Raw genomic sequence first — 23,745 nt, forward strand, 5'->3', positions numbered from 1 at the left:
ACAGTGTATCATGGGCAAAGCTTTCACAGAATCACTGAATCACAGAATTGAAGGGGTTGGAAGAGACCTTGAAAGATCATCGGGTCCAACACCCCTGCCAAAGCAGGTTCCTTAGAGCAGGCTGCCCAGGTAGGCGTCCAGACGGGCCTTGAATATCTCCAGAGAAGGAGACTCCACAACCTCCCTGGGCAGCCTGTTCCAGTGCTCCGTCACCCTCACCGTGAAGAAGATCTTTCGCATGTTGGTGCGGAACTGCCTGTGCTCCATCTTGTGGCCCTTACCCCTTGTCCTGTCCCCACAAACCACTGAAAAGAGGTTGGCCAAATCCCTCTGTCTCCCACACCTCAGGTATTTATACACATTGATGAGATCCCCTCTCAGTCTTCTTTTCTCCAGGCTGAACAGACCCAGGTCTCTCAGCCTTTCCTCATAGGGAAGATGCTCCAGGCCCCGTATCATCTTTGTGGCCCTCCTTTCCGGGAGATCCATGTCTTTTTTGTACCGGGAAGCCCAGAACTGGACACAGTACTCCACGTGAGGCCTGACCAGGGCAGAGTAGAGGGAGAGGATCACCTCCCTTGACCTGCTGGCCACGCTCCTTTTAATGCACGCCAGGATCCCATTGGCCCTCTTGGCCACGAGGGCACACTGCTGGCTCATGGTCAGCCTGCCGTCCACCAGGACCCCCAGGTCCTTCTCCTCAGAGCTCCTCTCCAGCAGGTGAACAACTGTACTGGGTCTGGCTGGGATGTTAACGTTCCCTGCAGCAGCCCATACAGTGCTGTGCTCTGCACTCGTAGCTAAAACAGCAATGGTATCACACCAGTGTTGTGTCTGCTGCTGAGCAGTGCTGGCACAGCATCAGGACTCCCTCTAACCCTCCTAGGGGGTGGGCAAAAAGGTGAGAAAAGAAACATCACCAGGGCAGCTGACCTAAACCAACCAGAGGGATATTCCATACCATATGATGTCACACTCAGCAATAAAAGGTGGAAAAAGGAGGAAGAGGGGAGGGGTGGGCTCTCGTTGTGAAAACGTCTGTCCTCCCGAACACCGGCTACGTGTGTTGAGGCCCTGCTTCAAGGACGTTGTCAAGCATCGCTCATTTGTGGGAAGTAGAGAGTGATTTCTTTTCTCTGCACTCCCACATAGCCTTACTTGTTTTGTTTAGTTTTCCCTTTCCCCCTCCCTTTTCCCCTTTCCCTTTTTTTCCCCTTTAGTTAAATTATTAAGTTAATTGTTTAGTTAAATTGTTTAGTGAAATTGTTTAGTTAAATTGTTTAGTTAAATTGTTTAATTAATAATAATTTTTCCTTAATAATTATTTCTTTTTTCCTTTAATTAAATTCTTATCTCAACCCATGAGTTGTTCTTTACTTCTTCCCCTCCTCATCTAAGTAGGGGGAGTGAGAGAGCGGTTGTGGTGTTCAGCTGCCTAGCACGGTAAAACCACCACAACAACACACACCCTGTCGTGTGGTCAGATGCCTTGTGGAAACTCTCCTGGTTTTCAATATCAAGAAAAACTCCTATATCTCTGAATCTGCACATGCTGGAGGAATCTATTCCAAAACAAAACATAATTCAAAGTTCAATGTTTTGAATATTTTTTTTATCTGTGCCTGCTTTTATATTTACATCAATCTCCATGGGAAAAATAAAAATAAAAACTAAAGCTCAGTTCTAACATCATGAGAAATATTATGAATGGAAACAAAGCCACACACAACAGCATTGGAGGTCAACATGAAAACAAAATTGGCCACATTCATGCAAGGCTCTGGCCCAACAGTTCAAGCCCTCCCAGATTGTAGTTGACATTAAAGAAGATTCATGCCCAGAAGGACAGCAGAGGCCTTTCATTAGGTGTGAGGGAGAGTTCTCTTATCCATTATTGAAATTCACGTAACACTGGCCATAAATGACATCTCTTCAACTGATTCTTTAATTTCTTTTTGGCTTTGTAAAGCTACTCAGAAGAGTTGGCCATAGATCACGTCTCTGTATTTATAACCTAATGGACAGAAGCCTATCTGTTTGTGTTCCACACTACAATCAATCCACCACTGAAATAGCTTTCAAACATAAATATCAAAACAAAGTCATTTTCCATAATATTAAGCTGTATAAATATATACCCTGCTGGCTATCCCTGATAGTGGTCAACATGTAACTAACATAAAATTTGAATTTGCAAAGCCAAAAGGAGCTGTATCCCTTAGCTAGCAGAAATCTCAGATATTTACATTGCCACTATATCATGCAAATAAGCATATTTTTCTCATTTGTATTTTCTCTAGTTTTTACTATTGTACATATTTAGGCACCCAGTTTTATTCCTCTGATCACTTATTCTGTGTAGACATTGGTGTCCTTCTTTTTTTTACAGATGAACCATCTAAGGCCCTGAAAAATGACTTAGTCAGCTGGAATCTCTGTGCAATGTAGTGAAAGAGCCAAAAATTTAACTAAGCATTTCTGGACCTCCACACTTTTATTCCTTTAGCTGCCCCAGGCTCTTTTTGCAGTAAAAATCTCATTATAAGGATCTGTATGGATCAAGAAAAAGACAGAATGAACCATCTGAGTTCAAATATGAACAATCTGAACCTAAATCTAGTACTTTCACTGGGTTTTCTTTTGTTTTCTGCATGACTTGTACAGGAGCAAATGCACCATCATGTCATTCTTCACTCAGAGGTTGGTGAGGCACTGGCACAGGCTGCCCAGAGAAGCTGTGGATGCCCCATCCCTGGAGGTGTTCAAGGTGGAGTTGGATGAAGCCCTGGGCAACCTGACCTAGTGGGAGGTGTCCCTGCCCATGGCAGGGGATTGAAACTAATTGATCTTTAAGGTCTCTTCCAACCCAAGCTATTCTGTGATTCTATGATCATGATGATCACAGAAAACACTCTTCTGATATTTTTCTTCCAGCCAGAAGCCAGACCTGCTTGTAGCTTCTTCTCTCCAAAGATTGCAGAGCCTTTCCTCTTCACCTTAATACAAGATGTTTCAGGTCCTAACACTGTCCCTTCGCTTCCTGTTATACCTGCAGTGACAGAGACCAGCCAAAGCATTTTTGGTACTTGTCCCCAGACCTGACTATGCCTGCACTACATGGCTGATGAGGGTGGCTTTGCCAGCCTGATGTGCCTTCCTCTCTGATCTGTTGTATGCATGGCAGATATCCACACACAGCTTGCCAGCTTTGTTTAGGTGAATGGGGCTTTGAATAAATAAGAAGAAACTCATCCGAGAAGCAACTTTCCTTAAATTGCCTAAGACAACCTCTCATGACCAATAAACAGCACACATTGTTGGGCCCTGCTATGGAAGTTATCAGTTAGCCCTTGTTTTATCCTCTGACAATATGATGAATATTCGATAGTGATAAACCACCTAATGCCAGGCAAGTTTCTAGGGAGCAGGCCTGCTTGAATTGGCAGTGTGCACACCTCACATCCTTGCAATTGCATGAAGCCAGGGCCAGTTCCGGCCTATGCCACTTGGGTGTGTTTGGGAGATGAATTTGGCAGTTTGGTCCAGCTCAGAGCCAGCAGTTGCTCTGGAAAAAAAAAAAAAAATCACACTAGAGTTGGCACTGGGCTGAAATTGCTGTGTGATATATTCATCCCACATGCAAAAGGTCAGCCTTCGTTGTTGATTTCCAGAACTTCAGCAGACTTTGGAAACTTCTCCGTTTTCAATTTTCTCTGTGCACAACTAGGGCAGGAACAGTGGTGGCTCTACTGTGTGATGCAAAAGATATGTACTTCTCTGTTCTGAGAAGTGCTGAGGAGTTAAAGTCAGCAAAAAGAATGTTTTTAATGAGTTCTGGCAATGACTACTACTTTCCACTGAAACAGTTTCACAGTGAGAATGGGGTCACATAGACATTTTGTATTTTAGGGGAAAGTTCTGATATTTTTTGACTCTGCTAGTAGATGAAATGTTTAAGAAAAAAATCAGTTGAACCAACATATGGAAGTGAAAACTTGTGTTTCAGATTGGTATTTCAACATTTCAGTATGATAAAATATAAAAATGCCAGTACTTCAAAGCAAATCTTTTCATGGCAATTTCCACATGGACTTTCCCAAAAAAATATACATTCTGAAACTTCCTGCTCCATGGAAGAAGAAAGAAAATTGTCTAAACAAATACATTTTGGCATATTAAAATAAATGTTACAATACTACAGTCTCTTGTGGCAGGAAAAATCCCTACTCCAAAGAGCTCCAACATGTATTACTTTTGAATAACAATGTCCTTAATAACACTCATCAGGGATTTTAGCTCTTGGCCTGCCTATGTTTCAGGAAATTCTGTCTTTCCACTGGAAAGAAAAAGTAATTCCTTCTATGAAGACCAGCTTTGCTGATCAATACTCAGCTAACCAAAGTGAATTATCAAAGAAAGATCTGCTTACTTTAGAACTGTGTACGACACAACTGGAGTTGTGCTGCCTCTGTGCAAGTCTGATTTGTGTTTTACTTCTTAGCTTTATCTGAAAAGGACTCAGCTGAAGCACAGCGTAAAGTTACTTAAGCAGCTCTTCCAAGCAAGTATATTTGCAAATTGTGTGTGGTCTTGTTTTTAACAATGCAAAGATCGTGAAGCTGTTAACACTTGTTTGAAAATTTGCAGGCATTGGAACCTCCTATCAGGATGGAGTACTTTGTACTCCATAGTACAGAGTCTATCATGCTGCCTTTCGTCTTGTGCAAGAGAAGGGGATACACTACAAGTACTTCTAAGAAAGTTTGGGTAGCTCACAATAAGTCCTTGCCCTCCAGAATCATATTCTTCCTTGGCAGGATTACTCCAGCACCACGAAATAGACTAGACCTTCAGCAAGCATCACACATCACATGTTTCTGTGGGAATTCATCCCTACCGAGGATGTTGTTCTGTTGGAATATCTAAATGTTTGATAGCAGGGCTCCTAGAGGTAGCCGACCACGAGTGATGTCTTGGTTTTATGACTCTCAGATTATCTTTTACAAAATGCACATAAGAGGGGCCACAACTGTACTGCAACCATTTTCAGAGCACACCTAGCCCAAACCTACCTAGCCCCATTACATTTGGAAATATTTCTGTAAGCTCATCATTGGCTCTGCTGTTAATGAGCATTAAGAAGTTTTTGAGGTAGTGAAATGCTGCCATTTATCTTGAGGCCACCATTACATGCTACTACATATCTGAAGAGAAAGCAAGAGCCCTGAAAAGAAACAAGCTGCTTTCTTTTGCAAACAGCACACATACTGCAGTGATAGTTGTGTTTTTTCTTTCTGTTACTTAGCTTTGTCGGTTTTACTGCCAACCTGGGATTTGCTGAGCAACAATTCTCTTGTTTTGGTTTAAGCTCAGGATTCCTGCAGAGCACAATGCAACATAAAATATGGTCCTACGTGCTGGGAAAGAGTGTTTCGTTTCCCAGACATTCAGATGCAGCCTAGTTGTCTAAAGAACAAAGAAATATTAGCAGGTATACTCCCACATGGTACATGCATCTCATAGTAAGATATGATCCATGCTTATTGCCAGGGACCTTTCTGAACAACAACTAACAGTCTTGTAAATTTTTACTAGTAGTTTGGCATTTTTTCACTTATTCTGAATTCTGCTAAAAGGATTTTGAATAGGAAATCCACAGTCAAAAGTTAGCATGTGAGCAAAGTTTTGCTTGTTGACAGAATTATTTAGAATCATAGAATCATTTAGATTGGAAAAGACCTCTAAGATCATCAAGTCCAACCGTTATGTTAGCTCCCATCAGTCCTGAAGTGGGACAGCCCTCCCAACCTTCCTGGTGTATCTTGAGCTCAGTGAGGCACCACTGGCCATTGCTGCTGGTTTGTTCTGCCTTGATCACTTCTGTAGTAACCAACACAGAGTACATCTTGATGGTACTTAGCACAAAGACAGAGATTCATGAAGTGGCTTTTCTGTTATAGTGCTCACCCTCAAGTGCTTGCTAACTTTCACAAAACAGCTTTCATGGGCTGTTTTGGGGTAAAGAACATGTAAGAATGAGAAGTCTCTGTCAGGGAGTCCTTGCACAGGAATCTTGAACTCTCTCCTTGCCCCAGGTGAAATATATTGCCCAGATAATGCTTATGTAAACCGTTAAAAATCATGAAGATATACTGACTTCCACCAGCTGAAGATCCAAGCCTATATCCTTTTGAAACATTTTGGTATCATCACAGCTTCAGTCCATTTTTGTGTGCAAGTGGAGGCACTTCACTAGGTGCCAGACTAGGTGCCTAGGTGGCCAGACTTCTCTGTAGATTCAGAGGGGATTTGCTAGGAAATTTCAGCTTAAGAAGGGGAGACAGAAGAGAGACAGAAAGACAGACAGACAGAAAGACATACAGAAAGACAGAAAGACAGAAAGAGAAGAAAGAGAAGAAAGAAAGAAGAAAGACAGAGAAGAAAAAAAGAAACAGAGAAAGAAAGAAGAGAAAGAGAGAGAGAAAGAGAGAGAGAGAGAAAGAGAGAAAGAGAGAAAGAGAGAGAGAGAGAAAGAGAAAAAGAGAAAGAGAGAGAGAGAGAGAGAAAGAAAGAAAGAAAAAGAAAGAAAGAAAGAAAGAAAGAAAGAAAGAAAGAAAGAAAGAAAGAAAGAAAGAAAGAAAGAAAGAAAGAAAGAAAGAGAGAAAAGGAAAGAAGACAAAATAATTAATGAGTATAATAAAACACTTCTTCAAGAGTACACTGGAAAGATGCATTCTCAAACGTTGTATTTTCAGGCTAGTATAATCAGATGAGAAGGAGATGTACCACCTTCACCTGCCAGGACTGTCAGTGCCCTGAGGCAGGTGAAAATTCCTTGCCCACCTGTGCTGTCCTACAGCTCTCACTTACAGTGTGGCCTGTACTCGCTCTCAACAGCTGATGTTTTTCCATGTTGCATGCATGTAATCTTTCAGCCAGGGAGGAAGAATATATATGGAGGATTTATACAAGGACCGACATATACCCTGTAGATAGGACACTGCACATCACAGCCTCTGTCTGACTTAGATGTGGAGTTAATGTGAACAAGTGCCACAGGGGAGGTCCCACAGTCTGAGCACTTCCATGAACCATCAAGAAGTGGGGTTGTTACATTTGCTTCCTGAACTGGTGGACTGGAAGAGACCTCAAGGGAGCCTTCTCCTTTATCTTCTCCCACATGCCCATGAATGTTATGATCATGCTGAATTGTCTGTGCCAAAGTCATGTGTGACATGAATTGTACTATGATGTTCTTCTAACACCTCAGTGGTGGGTACTCCATAACCAGGGCATCTACCCTTTGGCTATCCTTACCTTTGGAAAGCTTTTCTCTGAATTTCTTCCTTGGTTGGAGGCTTTTTCTCTCTTTACTGTAACCTTTTAACTATCTGAAATATTTCACCCCTTTCTGAACAAATGATTTTCAATTCAGTCTTTATGATGCATAACTGCAACATGTTGATCAAACACTGTCTTTGGAGACATGGTTTTAACAGCTAGGTCACACAACTACCAGGGTGTTATAACCACCTGGTTTTGGGCTGTTTTTGAAAAGAAATTACAGGAGCTTTGTTATGATATGTAGAAGTCCTAGTATCAAATTTATGGTATCATTTCACCTTTGCAGAAAAATCCATTTAGAAAAATTCACATTTAAAATTCAAGTACGTACCACCTGCACCCCATTCCATTTCAACCCCTGCAGAAAAAACTAGCCCTTTGCTTCCTGGAGTGAAAATGAAATACGCTACTTTGGGTCAATCAGATTTTATGTTCAAGCTCAATTGAAAATGTTTGCATTGTTGTTTCAGGATAAAAATTCCTGTAATCTGTCTGATTCATTGCAGGTTTGGGACACTATCATTCAGTAGCTCAATCAAAAAATGTACAATTTCATAGCTTTGCTTATCATATTCAGACACATTAGCACCTCTGTAGATTTCCTGTACAAAGTCCAAGAAGGAGCTAATTTCAGCTGTGAAAGCTGAAATCATTTTAGTCCTTACTTTACCCATTTTAAAATGTTCTTCAGGAGAAAAATGGCCATGCTACAGCTCATGCCAAAGACATACTCAATTTATAAAAATTGTTAATGATTCCTGAGAATTTGTCAGGATCTTTCCCATGAGCCAGATTTTTCTGAAATATTTTTAAGCCATTAAGAGACTTTTGTTACATACCTGACATGCTAAAGTTCAATCTAAACTGAGCTTAGCATTCCAGGGGAAGATTCAAGATGATGGGCTTATTTTAATCTGATACTTGACATACTACCTTTAAATTTAGAAGAGAGCTTTCTTGAATGTGTCCTGAAAGAGGGATTCAGATATTTTAAACAAGACTTTTTATATACAAGAAGCATCTTTCCCTCCATGAAGATTTGGACCCGTTATGCCAAATGCCAAAGACTTGTCTTGTCTCATTCGGCAATTTTACACTCTGAGCTTGTTTCCTAAACAGTGCTTTGGTTTTCTAGTAGTGCAGCTGGCACCAGAGAAAGGTATACAATGTATTTTCCCAGTGTTTATTATTTTGTCTTCCTAAAGGAGTTTTATTTTTCCTCGTTACCCTTTTCCCATTGCAAATTTTGGTCCAAGTCCAGGTGACTGTGGTTGAGTTCTGTGGGGATTTTTATCCTGGTTCTCTCTCTCCATGCATATTTCATGTGCCCATTACTTTAGGTGCCATAAACACAAATTAAAACCAGCATCATTTCTGTCAGAAAGGACCACATTTCTCTACTCATTCATTATTTATGCTGCTTCCTTAAGTGGTGTTGTTCTTGCTTGTTTGTCTCTAATAGAGGATACAAGTTATTTCACAGTCTTTGTTCGTTACCGAGTTTGGGTGGATCAGGAGGTCCACCTAACAGTAAAAAGTGAAGCTGATCTCTGCTGATAGATAAATCCTTGAATGACATCTTCTGCTGGACAGCCAGCCCTAGCTAGCTATAGAAACCACATTAACCTTGCTTTTTATTGTGGGTTATTTGAAGGAAGATGATTTCTGTGCTTTGGGCCCTGCTGAGCACTGAATGTTTAACCTCTGGACCCAGAATGGACTATGAATTCATGTGATGCATAATGAACCTCCAGGTCTGAGTATATAAAGAGCTGTCCTACGTGACTGAGTCCAGCCTTGTAAGCAGCCTCACCTTCTCAGGAAGAAGTCAAACTACATTTAAAAAATTTTATTTTCTCTTGCCTACTGCTTCTGTGGGGAAGTTTCCATATTCTAATTTTTCAAAGACTTCCCATTTCCATCCTGTACTGACATGGTCAGTTTGGACCCTTTTTTTCCCCATTGGCAACATTATTGTCCTTTGATTACATAGTTCTTTCCACCATGGTATAACATACCTTAAGGGAGTGGCTGCACCATCTCCCACATTTTACTTTGTTAAGCCAAGAATGCATCTATGCTGCTGCAGCAGGGACATCTCTAGTAATTTCATCCACCCTCATTAATGCTTTATGGTGGAAACTCACTCAGCATTGACCATCAGGCATCGTCAAAAATCAGAAGTCAAAAGTGCCTTGCATATTCTTGGACAAAAGGAGGGAACTTCTTTACTGCTCTCAGAGTATTTGTTGTTCACATTGTCACGCTCTTCCATACAACCAGGAAAACCATTCGTTCCCTTGTAAAGAAGATGGGAGATGAGCTTCTTGACATGCCATACGAATTCAGACTGAAGGTTTGAGAAAAGCAGTTAATGCTATGGAATCATAACAAAACTGTGAGTTGACAACACCACATTCCCTTTGTTGTTCTCCAGATAAAAATGTCAGATCATACATTAACTTCTTACATCCTACAGAGGGTTCAGTAGGTCTGTGTTACAACATGCTGCAAGGCTATCCTATAGATAGGTGGTGACAGAGGTGACTTCATCCTAGACAGATGACAGACAACTCTTTGTTACCAGCACACACAGTGAAACGCAATCTTGTTGAAGGAGAGGCAACAGCTCTGGGTGTGGTGCACTCAATCCTCGTAATTTTAGCAAGTCCGATAGGAACCAGAGCTTCTCCAGAGCAGCCTTTGGCTTGTGGTGCTCTTACTGAAAGCTACTCTTGCAATAAGCCCCACCTCCACCAACGTTTGCCCTCTCCTCTTGGAGAGCTCTTGGACAGTCAATGAATTCCTGGCCAACAGGTGTTTGCTGGAGGCTGGTGTGTCTCCTTGTGATGGTTTTCATGTGTGTCACAGATGAGGCTGGGGAAGTCATGGCATTTTCCTTACAGGAGTAAAGCCAGCTGGGAGGGAGGGAGGGAGAGAAGAAGAGTGGAAGGAAGGAGGGAAGGAGGGAAAAAGGGAGGGAGGGAGGGAGGGAGGGAGGGAGGGAGGGAGGGAAGGAAGGAAGGAAGGAAGGAAGGAAGGAAGGAAGGAAGGAAGGAAGGAAGGAAGGAAGGAAGGAAGGAAGGAAGGAAGGAAGGAAGGAAGGAAGGAAGGAAGGAAGGAAGGAAGGAAGGAAGGAAGGAAGGAAGGAAGGAAGGAAGGAAGGAAGGAAGGAAGGAAGGAAGGAAGGAAGGAAGGAAGGGATAGATGGTTCATGAGGGGCAGTGCTGTGCTAGCAGGTATGGCTAACACATCCCATCCCTTTCTCCCCACCATCTACCCTTACTCTCAAGGGACTCTGAATAACAGAGGCTCCCTCTAGGCTGAAATAGAAACATCTTCACCCATTTCCACTGCCTCCTTTCCTCTCTTTCCTTTCAAGGGGGTCCTTCATACAGTAATCAAAGCTATAAAACAGCAGAGCTCCATCACAGCAGAGGAGAAGTATTTAAAATGAATTAAGAACACAATATTAGGCAGATAATGAGCTCCAGGTTGTGCAGAGCCATCTCTCCCCCTCCATCTTCTGCACGCAGCAGCAGTCCAGGGCAGCGGGGCTGCCAGCAGCGCGGGAGAGCACTGCCACCAAGTGCAAAGCCAGCTCCTCCACATCCCCCATGCAGGGAGGATGGCTTTTAAAAGCCAATAATCTCGCCCTCTGCTCAGTCCCTCACCTTAATGAAACTGCCACAAGTCCCGTAGGTGGTCTGTATGGCTTTTGGGGGGCTTTTCAGGCTATAATTTCCCAATCACTTCATCATTTTTACTCTGTGAATTACTATTTCAGCCTGTTCTTTCACCTTCTTTTTAATCATCAGCTTTTTAAGTAGTTCCTCGTAGACAAAAACTGTTAATATAACAGTCATTTTAACAGCTGGTTAAATTAACTATGTGATGGCAAGGCATGCAGCAATTTGTGAAGTGCACAATTCAAGAAGTCTTCCAGCAGCACTGAGAAGAGAAGGTGGAGCATAGCTTCAGGACTTGGAGAACAAAATTAGGTCCTGCCTACATGGGGATGCTGAGGAAAGCTAAGCTGAGCTAATTCGAGGTGTGAATTTAAATTAGATCAGGTAAACCACATTACATTCCAAAGTGAATTAAAAGAAACAGAATTAAAGCCTCCTTCAAATCAAAATGAAAATGTCACCACAGTGAGGTAATGCAATTTAAGCAGTGCATTTTAAAATGAATTTGATTAACTTTCCTGAAGGTCCTGTCCCTGCACAGACAAGACCCAGATCATAGCACAGGCACAAAAAGATGTGGTTGGAAGATGGTGATATTCCCTCCTGTGGTGCTCTCTGGCACTGGGGAGCTGAAATTAGTTTTGTTCTGCCCTGCTGCTCTCTCAGAGAAAGCAGTCCTGGCCTCTGCTTCGGTTACCTGAACGCTAGTTAAATAGGTACACTCTCTGTCTTTGGTTTACTCACCCGCAGAATTGGGACACTACTGTTCTCTAAAAGGGGTAAATTATGAGAAAATGCTCATAAACTAGTACTAAGGGATGCAAGATCCAGGTAAACAGAAGAAAAGATGCTCTGGTGTATAAGTAAGGATAAGTAATTTAGTTCTTTTACTTTTATTTCTTCATTATACTACTAATAACAATATAAATGTTTGTGTTTAGCATTTATATATTTGTACTATCAATGGCATCTGGTAATTCAAGCATAAACCAATGGAGGCTCTCCAGCCACTTGTTTTCCGATTCAGGCAAAATTTGGGATCATGGCTTTGCTCTTCTCTACCACAGTCTCCAAAAACAGTCTGTGCCTGTTTCAGTCCTCTGGATGCCAGCAAAACTGTGCAGAATTGCCACTTAGCAAGGCTAATAACCAGTTCCTTCCTGGCTCCATTTCACATCATGGTTAAAGGTAGGGGAAATAAAACAAAGGAAATGTTAAAGGCTGTTAGTAGATGTTGCAGTTTATTCCCAGCTTCATAAGAGCAGAGTAGATTATATGGTAATACACTATCATCTGTTTCTTGGTGATTGGCTGTACAAAGTCATACTGCTACTTACCTTTAATAAATAAGTTCCCACTAGTGTTCTTTGCGATTTACATATTATACAAATTATATGAATGAAAATAAAAGTTCTGCAAATATTTTCTCTGGCTCTTCTTTCAATTCTCCCTCCCCACATTAGCAAAACTTAAATGTAAAGGCAGAAAACCACTTAGAACATAGACATAGAGCAAGTGCTGGTGAATCACTTACCTAATTGAGAAAGAGTGGCCTGGCTAAGTGGTTACACAGCAAAATGGGCAAAGGAGAAAGGTTCTCATAGGCTTGCTCTAACATGGCCACATGAGACTCTGCCACACATGATCTCTCCAGAATATCTGTGCCTGGCTTAGCGCATGTAAACCACGGCATCAGTCAATTGTGTGAAGGTATTATCAGCATTAATCATGGCCAAGATGTGTCTTGTCTGTTTCAAGTGAAGAGCCTGGGTCAGTCAGTGGCAATTCCTCCCATGTGCCTGGTGATAGGACGAGGGGGAATGGGCTAAAGTTGTGCCAGGGGAGGTTTAGGTTGGATATTAGGAAGAACGTCTTTACCAAAAGGGTTGTTAGGTGTTGGAATTGGCTGCCCAGGGAAGTGGTTGAGTCACCATCCCTGGAGGTCTGTAAAAGACGTTTAGATGTAGGGCTTAGCGATATGGTTTAGTGGAGGACTTTTTAGTGTTAGGTCAGAGGTTGGACTTGGTGATCTTGGAGGTCTCTTCCAACCTAGATGATTCTGTGATTCTGTAATGCTGCTGAGTCTGACTGGGCATCCTGGAGAAACAGGGCTTTCATATTTTAGGTACCCTGCCCCAAGGAGAAATTGCAAAAGCCAAATAGTTTGGGTGTTTTTCAGAGAATATAGGATGGGACAAATACGTGAGGCATGTGCTTTCAGCTGAAGTCTTTAAGAGAGTTTTCAGATTCAGGCATGACCTCCGAGGTAGGAGCTACAAAGATAAAGCAGGAAGAGATGGACAGTGCCTTAAACCACTTTCTGAATAAATCTTGTATGTGTTTTATCTCTAAGCCTGTTGGTGACAGAAAGTGAGGGAGCCTGGCCAGGCTGACAAACTGAGGACAAAGCGCTCTTGAGGCAGCAGTGAAGAACATCCCTGCAAGGGGGAGCTAGGGTTCAAGAACTCATGCCCAATGGGCAGTGCTTCGTGGCCTGCTCCAAAGTAACATAGAAGAGGACAATAATTCTAGATGCTGTCTTGGGGGAAGAGAGGAAAATATAGTGAGGCATGTTGTGCAGATGTAGGGAAAGACCAAATGCCCTTTTCTGTTGCAAAATTAATGAAATCAGGAGAAAGATCCAGATTTAAAAAAGACATATTTTGTTTTTAAATATTCCAAGTCCCAAAAACAATTTGATGCTAAAGCAAAGAAAAAGAGAAAGCCAGGTCACACGGGACACTTACATTAGGCAGGATAAGCCCTTTTAAATGTGCAGTAGGGATTAATTGCACTTTGGCAGTGATGTACTATATGACCTACTGTAACAGTTTTGGAGGTAGCTAACAGCAAGAATAAGTCATCTTGAAAACGCAGTAGGGAAGCATACTGTTGCAAAGATTCACAGGAGAAATGGCCGTGTTCTTCTGCATGATAATAAGAAAAAGCACAAAAGGGTGAATTAAGGATACAGGGTTGGTTTTGCATTTTAATTTCCGTATTTTTGTCAGGTTATATTGTAACTCGAACATTCCTAAAAGGTATGGCAATTCTCCTGATTGTGAAATTTGTACCTGTTTTCTTTTTGCTTTTCTTTCTTTCCTAAGTGGGAGGGGGAAATATCTTACAGCAGATTATTAAATCCCGAATGGCTGATACAGCTTGGCAATATGCATTTTTGCAGTGAAGAATGTATGTTATTAAGTATGTTTGGCATGTGTACTACATATTTATGTCACAACTATTTACTCAGGAAACCACATCTTTTAAATAATAATAATAATAAATCAATCTTTATATAGGTATGATTTATTTATCCTAGAGACTGAAAAAGCTCTCCCAAAATGTATATTTAGACATCTCTAAAAAGTGACTTATTTACCCCCTTCAATACATTAAAGCTGGAGATTAGATGATTCACCTGACAGACTTCAAGGCCTCCCCTGGAACTGTTTCATTCTGATAAGCAAACGTGTATTTCATGCCTGTTTACTGGAGAAAATTTACTATATTTGCACAATATCTGGTAATGACTCTAAAGAGGTGTTTAAACATCACCAGTATTTTCAACCCCCTACATAAAAAATAAACAAACACCAAGACAGTCAATATTTTCTTTATACAATACTGTAGTCAGCCGTGCTGTGGCTTTGATTCAGGTGTGCTCAACATTTACATCTCTGAGATGTCTGCTGTATTCAGACAGGCAGTCATTTTGTCTTCAGTTTGGAGCAGGCAGAGGAGAGCCTACAAAGAAAACATGCTTCTTAAAAATGTAATTGACTCTTTTCTTGTTTAGGGTGTTCTGCTGAAAGCTCATGGCTGCAAATCACGTACAGGAAAACAACCTTTCTACTAAAGACAGAGTTGTTTATGTAGGAAGAATGTTATTGCAAGCTGCCTTTTCAAGGTGGGTAGAAAAAATTATTTGAAGTGCGATAACTGAAAGAAGGGAAAATCAATACCTTTATTTAGCATGGGAAGCTAGATTTACCCTCCAGCCAATGCTTATATTTTTCCCAGATGGTTATTCCCTCAGTGACAAATCCCAAATTAATTTTTTTTCCAGTCCCCTAGAATTTATATGAGAGAAAAAGGAAAAGGAAAAGGAACAGGAACAGGAAAAGGAAAAGGAAAAGGAAAAGGGAAAAAAAGAAAAAAAAAAAAAAAAGGAGTGTCAGGAATACAGAAAAACCATCCTAGTTCTCCTTTTTTCTTTGCCACCACTTCATATGCGAGTGTAGGTAGCATGGATGTCCTGTACCTAGTCCAAGTTTCACCCCATAGACCTAATGCCACCCACCAAGCATTGACTTGCTTTCAAAGTTGGGTCTGAACACTGAACATATCTTCTGACGGACTGAACCACAGGGACATGCCCTGGAGCAGGAAGAGGAGCTTGGTAAGGTCAGTTCCTCCCTGGACAACAGCTCCTAGCCTTTATACACTCAATAGCTGCTCTAGCCAGAATCAAGGTGAACAGCAATGGTTTGGGCATCTGCAGAAGAAAGATCAGCAGTCCCAGGGCGTCTGAGTGGAAGGGCTGAGAGCCTGATTTGTGAGCAGCATGAGATACTTTGGTAAGTAGCAACAAGGTGGCTATTTGCGTAAAAGACTGGTGCTGACACTTTCTGGGAATGGTAAACCATTTTTAGAATTTAAAGTGGAAACTATTCAAATTTTTTGAGCACATTGTGTGATATTCAGAGTACAGGCTAGAAACAGAAAGTAGCATGAGAAAAAGAGAGGACCAAAACCAAAAAACAAAGCAAGGATGCAATGAATACATAGATAACATTTTTTTCACTCAACAGGACTTCTCATGTGGGGCTCCTAATGAGGACCAGGGAGGGGACATCTGACACGCTGAGAAAATTGCAGCAGTGGTATGGGAAAACCCAGATTTTCCAACCAAGTTGAGATAACAATGATAATGGGATAGAAGAAAAAAATATAGTTCCTTTGGGTTTATGGCCACGTTAGGTACAAACTATATTCTGCAAGAGAAGCTCTGAATTATTCCTTTGCTCACACAGACTTAAGTGTGTTTCTGTTCCAGTGCACCTCCTCTCCAAAAAAGGTCTTCCTCCTCTCTGCCTCCATCTCAGTCCATACAACTGATTTGCAATGGCTTTCTGCCAAACTCTTCTCTTTCAGACAATCGTTCCTCTTTCAAACTTTTCAGTGCTAAGGGTTGGAGACTTCAGTTCCAGTCTCACCACCATCATTACTGTGAATGTCCAAACACCAGCTGGGGAAGAGAAAGTAAGTCCTGACACTGAATTACGTTTTCCAGAAGCGTAATCATAGTATTTTGCTGTTGTAAAACATAACACTTCATTCAAAGACCTCTGAGCTCTAATTGATTACTTAATTAAGTCACAGAATGTTCCTGTGATCTAGCTAAGTATTGAAATGGGTGAGTAAACTAGTCGAGATGAGTAAAGTCATTAGTCAAGATGACTAACAGAGATGAGAAATGTGCTAATACAGAGTAGTTTGTGGAAGAGGAAAATGAGCTTCAAATGGGTTAGCAGAGTGATTTTTAGAGAATATTTCTAAACACCTACACTCTTCAGTAGCCAGCAGGAGCTGTGACTGCTTAGGAGCACCTAGAAACCAGACTAGGTATGACTTGCCTAGGGACACTGAGGGGGAAACACATTTGAAACAAAGGTGTGTATGGGGCATGGGAACAGAGTGCTGATAAGACCACCTGGGCTACTGACTCCTCTCGTTCACCAGAATGGACAACCACAGAAACTATATTCAGTCTAGGATTTCCTACAGATCACTCTACTCGTCACGCGGGACCCATCTCCAACATTAGCTGTCATTTTAGCCACTACTGGCCCAGAAGTGTCTCCTGGGAGGGTCTCGCTGTCACCTCTCTTCAGTGGATGATACTGATATTGCCTTCCTCTGCTGGCTATGGATATCTTTACCAAGATTGAGTGGACAGTGTGTGGTTTGACCAAGCCAACCATGGTGTTATTTAGTCAACCCGTGCAGAGTCTTCCTGCGCTCTGTGGCCTACCAGCACCATCTCCAGAAGTAACAGGAGAGAAGAACAGTGAGAGACAGCATCATTTTCCCCCCTGCTGAGTAGTGAGGGTACCAAAGGGCTGATGGATGTAGAGTAATGCTTGGTTAAGATTGACAACTATTTCCTCCTGCTACGTACACATAACCAGCACCCACCTGTTTTCCTCCCACCCAGAGATATTTTTGAAAGATTCTTCTAGCAAATTTCTGCACCAAAATTAAACCTATCTAGCAGTCAGCCTTACTGCCGTGTTCCCACGTCAGCTGTGTGTCATGACAACAGATGATAGAAACGCTGCTATTCAGGCTTCACAGTGCGTGTTTCTTTTCTTTTCTTCTCCCTTTTCTTTTTTTTAATAGCTTTAAAAAGAGCTCTGAACAAAAGTGCTTGCTCCATGATGCAGTGCTGAGCTAAGGCACACAGGGCAGGTATACCTGCCCACATGCCAGCGGGCAAAAATAGGTAGAGTGGGTGAGGTTTCCTGTGGAGCTGCGGGGGCTGAGGGAGAAACGCTTCTAGGAGAAGTAGAGATGGCAAGAGAAAGGAAATCGGAGAGAAAGGAGAGGCAGAAGCAGAGGCGCACCCCCATCCCTGCACTCGCCCGCACGGCTCCCAGGGCCCTGCACCCCCCTCTGCTGGATTTCTGCAGCAGGAGGACCCCATAGCCCACATGTGCGTGTTCTTGACCTGCCCTGTGCCCTACAGCAGGACAGACCTTCTGCCAGCTGGGCTGGAGCCCTGCAGTGAGGCTCCCAGTGCCTCCCTGCCTTGGGACACTGCCCAGCAGATGCCAACCTGAGCTGCCGGCAGGATCCTGCCATGTCGTGTCTGCCTCTTCCTGACACAGGTGCTGCCCCAAGATAGCAGGGAGGATGCAATTTTTGGCATCTTGCAGCTGACCGATGGGGAGGGATCTTGTGCTGTAGAGGACAGGGCTCCATCTCCATCATTGCTTGCTTGAGCTGTGCAACACAATTACCACAAGTCACCCAGGGATGGCAAGTGTTAGTTTAGGACCAGTAAGATCTGGTTTTCATTCCACAGTCCTCCATCCCCGTAAATCTTACTGGGGGCCCAGCAGATCAGAATACCAAAGGATAGATTAAGAGTCTGTTTTGCCAGCATTGTGATCCTGTAAGAAAGGGCTGTCACAGGCAGAAGGAAATAAGATAGCTGATGTAGATTACCAGATTCCTTGTGCTAAAAGTTTCATTTGCTCCAGGATAGGTAAGCAAAAGTATTGATTTCCTTTCTTTGGAACAAAACCTGCTGTGAAAGTTCGATGTCAGCAGTGTAAGGAAGCCTGAAACAGGCAATTTTAAATACTGTCTGCCTTAGGGTCCCTCCCCTCCCTTCTGAAGAAGTGGGAGGGTAGGTATATGTGTAACATCCTTAAGACAAAAAAATCATACCAATTTTTGGCACTTAGAGGTTACAATCTAAATAGCCAAGACAGGCAAAACACACCAAGAGTTAAAAAAAAAGCACTGAGAAGCAAAGTGACTTGCCCAAAATACTCACAGAAAAGCAGTGGCAGAGCTTATATGGGGAGCAGATTTGCAACTCAGTTTGACTGTGCGAAATGCTTTCCCACCTAATCGGCTAACGAGAAAGCATTCCTCTTGAAACACTATGTACTCATTTCCAACAGCCAAATTGCTGAAGATGAATTTCATTTGGAATTCATTTTAAAGTGAGTATTTTTAAACCTTCTTGCATACCAAGTTTCTGTGAAATGTAAAATGCAACCACAAAAAATACCCCACAAACCACTTTATAACACAAGGGACAAAAATTAAAGGACACAATAATCACAAAAAAAAAATATCAAAAACAAAATAGCACGAGATCCCAAAAGAAATCCTCAAGGAGTATCACAATAAGTAGAAGTACCTGATCTTACTCACCCGGTAGAAATCCCTTTGCATGCATCCTGAACAAATGGTCTCAGTGAGTTTTGCTATTGGTTTCAAGGAAGGGGAATTTGGATTTCAAGGCAGGGAAATCTGGCTCTGCAGACGTCAGCTGAGTTATCTATGGGAGTATAGCACTACTGAACGAAAGCCTCCTCCCGAGAAACAGCAATATTCCCCAAGATGTAACTTCTCCCAAGACAGACCTGCAAATACTTGCTTTTCCTCAACAGCCAAACCAAAAATGTGTATGCATAACTTCTTTTCTCTTTTATTTTCTTTTTCTTAGTTTTTTTTTTTTTAATGCATCCCTAGTTCTCCAAATAAGAAAATGAAATAAACCTAGTAAAAGCAGGATCCCAGTTCCTTTGGGCTCAGGCTATTCAAGGGTATTCATAAACTAAGGGAGAAGGGCATCTCCAGCTGAAATTGCTGCAGTTCACATCTCACATCTCGTAATAGCCACAGTTGTTTGTCTCACGGCATCAGAAAAGACCGCAAGCAACCCCTGAGCCAAGCAAGAATTTAAATATGTCTTTGAGGCCTCTCCCATTTAGAAAAACGCTTATGTCTAGTTGATACTAAGGGCTGCTTCTGAATACAAATGCTTCCCTGAATCAGGGCTCCACAAGTATCAGAAGCTTAGATCAAGAAGCTGATCTGTCCAAACGAGACATTAGAGGCATGATGAAATGCTGCAGATCTTCCCTTTAATGAAACTTAGTTTATGAAACCCTTTAATAAAGCTGCAGTGAGTATATTTACATTCCCAGCAGAGAAGAGCTCTCTCTTGAAACAGGAAAAAATTACTGCAATTAATAATATCCTGATATTCTTCATAATGCCAGGAGATTGCATGTTTTTGTTGAGCTGTTCATCATTTTGAATATCCATGCATCTCTTTATTCCACATCCACATCCACACCCGCTGGGGCACTTTAAGGACTAAAATTCATTGCTGTATATTAAAAATAGCAAATGAATCTCATGATTTCTGTTGTATCTCCCCTGTTTATTCAGCATACAAAAGACAAAATCAATGGCATCCTGCCTGAGGAATAGAGTTATTTTTATTTTTGCACTTTTTTATACTGCTGCAGATTTTTGGCTTTACTCTTGAAACTGTGATGTGCTGCACCAATATATTTTCTCTCTATAAGTTTTCAGATCATCTGCATTTCGCTGTGCTAATCCCAGATGTTTAAAATCATGCTAAATAGTATTTATATCCCATTCATCTCTTTCTCCAGCATCTCCTGTGTATCTGCGTGTTTCTTTTCCATTGCCAAGAGTCTGCACTGAGATATTCAGAAAGTATTCTCAGGGGCGCAGATCCAAGTAAGCACTTACACCTAAGCTTACATATTGCTGAAGGTAAGCTTGGGTGTGAGAGGCTGAGGTGCTTCCCTGAGCTAAAAAAGACAAAGGGCAAAGGAGGAATGGCCCTGTGGGCTCTACCTTTTGGGGAGGGCTGGGATCCAGATATGTAGTGTGGCTCTTGCTAGAATTGTACTGCTTTCTTTTTTAGAAAAGCAGTGTCGTATTTCCTTTCCTTCCATCTTTCAGCAGTTCCACAGTTGCCCATGGTTTTCCAACAGCTGTCAGAGGGAGAAAATTATTCAGGAAGCTGTATCTTTAACACCTAAGGATGTGTGTCATCCAGGTTACACATATGTGCCCAGATTTCCCAGATCTTTTTTTTTTCTTTTTTCTTTTTTTTCTAGGTTATTCCCTGTTGCATTTACTGCTTTCTCCACCCACTTTGTCTATCATTTTTGTTCAGATGAATGCACAAATATGTTCAGTGTTTCAACCATGCTAAGTGTCTGTTAATTCAATTTCCATTCCAATTTATTAATTATGGACTTTCTACCAAGTACTGCTACTTCCCCAGTATACTGATAAAATCCTGTCCACTTGTCATCAAGTTATTTCATGGAGGCAATTCGCTTTGCTTTAGCTGTCCTTTTTTATTTTCTGAAGTCATTGACTGCCTAATTACTCTGTCTATATGGGTTCCTTCATTCCCTACTTTGTTGTAGGGGAATAGTTCGGGTTATTTGATTTTGTTATTTGTGATCTTGAATCTTAACACTTAAGTGTAATTTCTTGGATGTTTTTATTATTTGATTTAGTTTTCAGGCAGAAGCGAAAATATAAAGAATATACTTTTTCCTCCTTTCATCTCTTTGGTACCATTTCTTCTGGGACTTTTCCCTGAAATGTGAGCAGGTTTTCCAGTAAAGCAAAGCAGATGTTTTGCAACTGTTTTCACAGTAAGAAGTCCCTGACAAGCTATAGTACACATGTCCTGTACTGTAAGTATTGCATGAATACCTTTGTCTGTAACTAGTCTCACTGAAATTGACAGGAATATTTACCCCTTACCTACTTACTGTGTGGAAGAAAATACTCTTCTTTTCGCATTTTCACATTTATTTCTCCCTTCAGCAAACTGCTTACAAGGAAACTATGCACATACTTACAATATATGTCTTGTGATGTAATTTGCAGAGACTTGGGTTGTTTGTTTTTTTTATTTCTACCTCCTAACTTATGGCTTCGGTAGCTAAGAGATGTGTCTAAACTCTAACTTTAGCTAAACACTTACAAATTTGGGAACAGTTGAGGCCTAATATGAATTTATCTTGAGTTTATCTGAAGTGCACTTCAGATGTCGTACCTGATTGGATCCTACTCAGGGTACTTGAAGAGCAGTCATCCTTGAAAGACAAACTCTTGACTTCTTTCTTCCTTCAGAAAGCACAGAAACGTTCAGTTTGCTTCTGCTCCTTTTTGCTGCCAGTGAAGCAACGTTTGTTCCCTCTATAAAATGGAGCCAAACAAAATGATTACATGAGTCATCAGGAAAAAGCAACAGCGGTAGATGGTCACTGATGATACTCAACTTGAATTGCTTACTGGCCCCCTACTGATCCCTTGCAAACTCTGGCATCTGGAGGAGAACTGTGACTTGCCTAGGGAGTAGTCTTGCTGCTCATGGGGCAATATGCATAACCAGTTTTATCTGAAAGTTAAATTTACATTCCCAAAACATTGCAGGTCTAACATCGCAGGCTATAGCCATAGCTGATTGCAAAACACTGAATGCTAGAAACTGAAAATGGAGATATTCCTTCCTCAGAATAACAGAGAATATTTGCGTACTCAGCTACTTCTATAGATGTTAACTGAGGTATCACATGCTGGTACATAAAAATACAATCTGTTATCCTTATGTTGATAGTTCAATCAACCTGTCACCAGGTTGCAAAAGTACTCTTCCTGCTTCCATCTCATAATGAAAGGAGAAAAAAAAAAAAAAAAGAGCAGGTATGTGTGGTGTTAATTCTCATATTCTATTGACACAAAGGAATAAAATATTATCAGAGCTGCAGTAAAGGAGAAGAGGCAAGGCAAATGATATTTGTTTGAGATTTCACTACAGAGAAAAGCTCCTCTTGTTCACCTGCAGCACTTCGTATCATCACCTGGGTTAAAACTTTCGTCACCCTGCAGTTGGGCACCTGGTAATAGTTGGAATGAAGAGACTTCTAGGCACACGTCACCAACATGTATATGAAAATAAGAAAACCTACACAATCCTAAACAATGCAAAGTAAATTATTAAAAAGAGATTGGGAAAAGTGTTTTCTTTCTTTAGTCGGATGGCAATAAGAAATTCGGCAGACCTCGGCGGTTTAGGCTGGAGGAAAGCCTACAGCTCACTGCCACGGGCAAGCCTCCTTCACTCAGAAGCAAAGCCCGGCGAAGGGGGGCCACGGCGCGGCTCTTGGAGCACCTGAGGAGCCCCGAGGGGCGGCCTCACCCGCCCTGCCCGCCGAGGGGAGAAGGGCCCCGGGCCGGGCTGCCCGGGCCCCGGCCCCGCCGAAAGGCGGCCGCGGAGCACCCCCTAACGGGCACCGGGGAAACGCGCCCGGCCGCCGGGGCCTGCAGCAAGGCGCCGGCCTCGGCGGGCGGCCCCGAGCCCGGGTGGCGGCTGGGCCTCGCAGCCGGCTCCGCGGTCATCCCCAGCGGGCTCCGAGGGGCGAGAGCTGGCCCCGGGCTCGCCCTGCCAGCCCCGGTGTCCGCGGGGCACGGGCCCCGTCCCCCCCGCTGCCCCGTCCCGGCTCGTCCTCGCCCCCTCGGGGTCCTCCTGTGGGTGCCGTGGTTGGGAAATGCGGCTTTCGCCCCGTTTTGCGGGTGCAGACAGAAGGGCCGGTAGAACAAAGGCTGTTATTAATTCCCATCTGCTGAAAGGAGGCTGCAGCTGTTTCGAGAGGTTTTCCTGCAAGCTATGCAGATCTGCTCAGAATTTTAATGGTTGTTTACCAGCCGAAGTGTGCCATTGAAAGAGCAAGAAGTTTCCAAGCAAACAAGGTGTGAACGTCATTTCAGACTGGAAATAAACCTCTTCTTTCTTGCGAATGTTGTTATGGGCGAGCAAAGACATTTTTGTGTTTGACTGTTTTCAGCGGTTCTATTTTAACTCATCCTCTCCCATCTAAGGAGCACACAGAGGAGCAGATTCCTTGAAACAGGTAAAGTATTTTTATGCAGGCAAGAAGGCTTTACAGGGAAAAATAAAAATAAAAATCTGTCTGTGTGGTCTGTAAACACTTGAAAGAAAAGGGTAGCTCCACAAAATCCTGGTCCCCAGTTGAAGTGGTCTGTGCATAAAACTGGTATCTGACCAAAGAGCCTAGGAAGCACTGAAGAAACACACAGGCACAAAAGATCAAAGAATGGAAAA

At 42.3% G+C, this 23,745-nt stretch overlaps 1 long non-coding RNA gene across 2 annotated transcripts; it reads right to left on the bottom strand.

Moving 5' to 3' along the window:
- Window positions 1-12,257: 12,257 nt before the first annotated feature.
- LOC308185585 lies at window positions 12,258-22,813 on the bottom strand. Of its 2 annotated transcripts, none has more exons than XR_013943484.1 (6): window positions 22,685-22,813; window positions 21,676-21,818; window positions 20,451-20,590; window positions 18,987-19,113; window positions 17,875-18,041; window positions 12,258-14,780 (listed from the first exon to the last, which is right to left on the bottom strand). It is a non-coding gene; the product is annotated as an uncharacterized lncRNA (long non-coding RNA). The 2 variants fall into 2 exon arrangements; XR_013943485.1 differs by having other exon boundaries at window positions 22,484-22,722.
- Window positions 22,814-23,745: the final 932 nt, after the last annotated feature.

Source organism: Anser brachyrhynchus (assembly GCF_964034855.1).
Source record: "Anser brachyrhynchus genome assembly, chromosome: Z".
Lineage (NCBI taxonomy): Eukaryota > Metazoa > Chordata > Aves > Anseriformes > Anatidae > Anser > Anser brachyrhynchus.